At 39.1% G+C, this 4,281-nt stretch overlaps 1 pseudogene; it reads right to left on the bottom strand.

Annotated features, from left to right (window-relative positions):
* Positions 1 to 160: 160 nt before the first annotated feature.
* On the bottom strand, positions 161 to 2,230 carry LOC103520072 (annotated as a pseudogene).
* Between the last annotated feature and the right edge of the window lie 2,051 nt (positions 2,231 to 4,281).

Consider the following 4,281-nt stretch of genomic DNA (forward strand, 5'->3'; position numbering starts at 1 on the left):
TCACAGTTATTGTATGTAAAATATGTATTATTAAACCTATTTACTTAAGTACCCATTTTAATATTGTTGTATTTTCAATCAGTTGCTTTAAGTAACACTCTTCTAGCAGGTACCTAACTTTAATATTTGGGCCTTTTCTCTATTTTATTTACCTATGAATTAGACGTTAGACGGTATCAAACTTGTAGTTGTCATAGACATCTTTCAGCATAGGATAGCACGCCATCTTGACTTTGAGTTTTGAACACAACAAGAATACACCGGATAGTTTCCTATGCAGAGAGTATATCTCTTCAGGAGGTGGACATAGTCTATGATTCAGAATAGTTGGTACCAACTCTGTAATGCGCTTGGTAGTGTCTTGACCACCAAAGTCAAACTCTCCAATCTTCTCACTGAATACCTCACTCAGGATCATAACCGTGTTTACATGAGCTTCCTCCATGATTTTAGATTCGTAACCAGTCAGGAATCCCATCTTCCTAGAGATAGTCAACACCTTGTCTTTATCTCCATCTGCTCCTGCCTTGATCACCTGGATATACTGATCCATGAATTCCTTGGAGTAGGCTCGTGTGGCACCAAAGTCAAGCAAAATCAACTGCTTGGTGTCTTTGTTATAGAAGAAGTTGGACCAGTTGGGATCAGTCTGCATGTAGCGGAACTGAAACAGTTCTCTAAGACACAACTCCATGACAAGCTTACAGATGTGTTTCCTGGATTCATAATCCAAATCTACACATTGGTCTACTGGTACTCCTTCTATTAGTTCTGTAGTAAGGATCTGACCTGTACTAAGTTCATCTATGACAGTAGGTACAAAGTAATAAGGATAAGGTTCCACAAGCTCCTTGAACTTCCTGGTACACTCTGCCTCTCTCTTGTAATCTACTTCCCATCCAAGCTCTTTCTTGGCAACCTCTACTAAATTGTCCAGGAACATTCCTTCAGGAAACACATTCCAGATTTTCATAACACCTATCAAGTTATCAATGTCACTCTCTATTCCCTTTGCTACACCAGGGTATTGAATCTTCATAGCTACTTCTGTGCCATCCTTCAACAAGCCAGCATGAACTTGACCTATAGAAGCTGCAGCAAATGGTTTCAAGTCTAAACTTGATAGCTTTGATTTCCAGTCAGGTCCTAATTCAGTGACAAGGACTTTCTCTACTTGCCACTGAGGCATGAAATCTGCAGACTGTCTGACTCGCTCAAAAGCTTTCTGTAGTTCAGGACTGATCACATTACTATCTTGAATACTAAGGATCTGTCCTATCTTCAGTGCTGCACCTCTTACTTTACATAAGGTATTGACAATTCTCTCTGCATTGGCGGGATTGATGAAGGCACTGTCTAGTGTTGTTCCAACAGACAGAGAACTGTCTCCAAAGCCCAAGGTTCTCCTGGTAACTTCTGCTATGGTTCCTACTCCAAGTCCTGCTGCTAAGCTACCAAATGAGACCATTCTGCCTAGCCTTGATGAAGGCACTTTCCTTTGTTTGGCAACTGGATTTAGCTGAGGCTTATTCTTGGCTTTAGGGATGGGTTTAGGTGCTCCAGGAGCTCTGGCAACATCTTCATCTACTACTGCAAAAGCATCTTTCTTCTTTGTCAACTCCATAGCTTTCTTGTAACCTAGTTTGCTTTTCTCTAGATTGGTCTTTGGATCAACTCCTTTCATAAAAGGTATTTGTTTGATTCTTTCTAAACTCTCTGAGTCTATTATGCTTGTATAGTTGATAGGTTTGGATTGTTCCTGAGTGGCAGTAGTAGTAGCAGTAATAGGTGTTGAGGTTTGGACTTGAGGTATTGGAGTAGAATCTACTGGTTCAGAGTATTGGGAATCTTGCTCAAACTCAGAGACATCTCTCTCAGATCCTGCTTCTTTAAACACAAATGCTTTAACACCATCCAGCACCACACTTGATCTCTCTGCAGCTTCTTTCAACACATTTGCATTAAGTAGAGCACAAGGTGTAGTGGAAGTTGATTTCAAACTCTGATCTAAATTGCTTGCTAAAGATTTAAAGCTTGAATTTGTCCACTTTTGTTGAATCTCAAGAGTTTGATGTTTAATGCCTGCATTGGCTACAAGTTGTAATCCTTTAAGAACACCTTTCAAATCAGACACATAAGTTCCTGACATGGTTTGTTAGATTGAATTATGGAGGGATAAATATTTATTCAAGCACTGAGTTTGTTAGTTTAGTTCATTCAAGTTAGATATTTAACCTGGGAAATACAAATTATGCATTAACAGTGGTTAGATAATGGGGCTCAACCAAATGACAATTTTTTTCGAGGTAGAGTCCTATTCCGATGTAAAAGTACCCAAAAAGTGCATTGGCGCACCCAAAACATCCAAAACGGTCCCTAAATCCCCTAAAATGTCGCTGAAAGGTCGCAAAAAAATAACGTTGAAGCAGCCATGGTTTACGTCAGTTCATGCGAGGTCGCATGAACTGACGTCATCACGAAAAAATGGCTGCCCGCGAAAATTATAGGGGCTCAACCAAATAGCAATTTTTTTCGAGATATAGTCCTATTCCGATGTAAAAGTACCCAAAAAGTGCATTGGCGCACCCAAAACATCCAAAACGGTCCCTAAATCCCCTAAAATGTCGCTGAAAGGTCGCAAAAAAATAACGTTGAAGCAGCCATGGTTTACGTCAGTTCATGCGAGGTCGCATGAACTGACGTCATCACGAAAAAATGGCTGCCCGCGAAAATTATAGGGGCTCAACCAAATAGCAATTTTTTTCGAGATATAGTCCTATTCCGATGTAAAAGTACCCAAAAAGTGCATTGGCGCACTCAAAAACATCCAAAACGGTCCCTAAATCGCCTTAAATGTCGCTCAAAGGTCGCAAAAAAAATAACGTTGAAGCAGCCATGGTTTACGACCTGGCATGAACTGACGTCATCACGAAAAAATGGCTGCCCGCGAAAATTATAGGGGGTCAACCAAATGACAATTTTTTTCGAGATAGAGTCCTATTCCGATGTAAAAGTACCCGATGTAAAAGTACCCAAAAAGTGCATTGGCGCACTCAAAAACGTCCAAAACGGTCCCTAAATCTCCTAAAATGTCGCTCAAAGGTCGCAAAAAAATAACGTTGAAGCAGCCATGGTTTACGACCTCGCATGAACTGACGTCATCACGAAAAAATGGCTGCCCGCGAAAATTTTGTGCGTTTCAAAATTCGAAAATTTCAAACGAAGATTTCTCATCTTAGGAAGCCTCAAATGAAATTTTAAGCATTTCTATTGAGATCAGCGTGTTTCGAACTTCCTTTATCAGCGAAGAAAAAAAAAAGTGGTTGAGCCCCATTGATGAAAAAGTTTCCTTGCTACTAATGCATAGACAGGTTTATTAAATTCTAGTGTAAGCATAATAACCAATTGTAAAGAATAAAAAGTGTAGGGTAAGCATAAAACATTACCATTTTAGGATTTAGCCTTCAATCAACCCACTCCTAGTATCATGCATAGCAAACTTAATATTGATTCCTAGGTAAGTAGGTAGGTACTTTAAATTTCCTAAGTGTGTTCCATTCTGTCAATCCCAGTAATATTATTTGCATAATCATTTGTTAGTCCTAGAATTTAGAATTGATCATTTCAAGATTAACTCTTTGATAAAGACTTGTAGAAAACACTTCGGCTCTGTTACCAAGAAGCTTTGTACAAAACGGGTATTACATCATCAGATTAAAGCAACGAGCTTAAGATGATTATCACTTGAACACTATAATAATATACACAGTAGCACAAGAAAATGAAGAAAAAATGTTACATAACACAGAGTGAAATAAAAAAAGATTAATGAAGGCCTTGCTTGCTTTTTTTTTTTTTTTAAGGGGTTTGACAGAGGGAACTGTAACTGCTATGGTCTTATCGTCCCGAAATCGAAGAGAGAAGGAAGACAGGATTTCAACACGGGAAAAAGATAGGAAGAAGAAGAATGGTGGGAAATTGTACCTACATACCAGGCAATGTTCCAACTTCCACCACAAACACCAAGAAAAGTGCGAAAAGAAAATACGTCAACTCAAACTATATCTACGGGTGTTAATAAATAAATACGAGTGTCTACTGGACCAGCCAAAACGGTTGGTCACAGACAAGTCCTCAAGGCTAGTCCTGCCAGCCAATAAGAACTTGAACCAGCCTTTCCCGTTGGTTCAGTACACTCTTTCTCCGGATACTTCACTATCCGGGATATTTAATAACGGTAAGAAATAATGTTAATACATAGGATGTCCAATATAAACCTAT

This window comes from Diaphorina citri, unplaced genomic scaffold (genome assembly GCF_000475195.1).
Source record: "Diaphorina citri unplaced genomic scaffold, Diaci psyllid genome assembly version 1.1 scaffold3190, whole genome shotgun sequence".
Lineage (NCBI taxonomy): Eukaryota > Metazoa > Arthropoda > Insecta > Hemiptera > Psyllidae > Diaphorina > Diaphorina citri.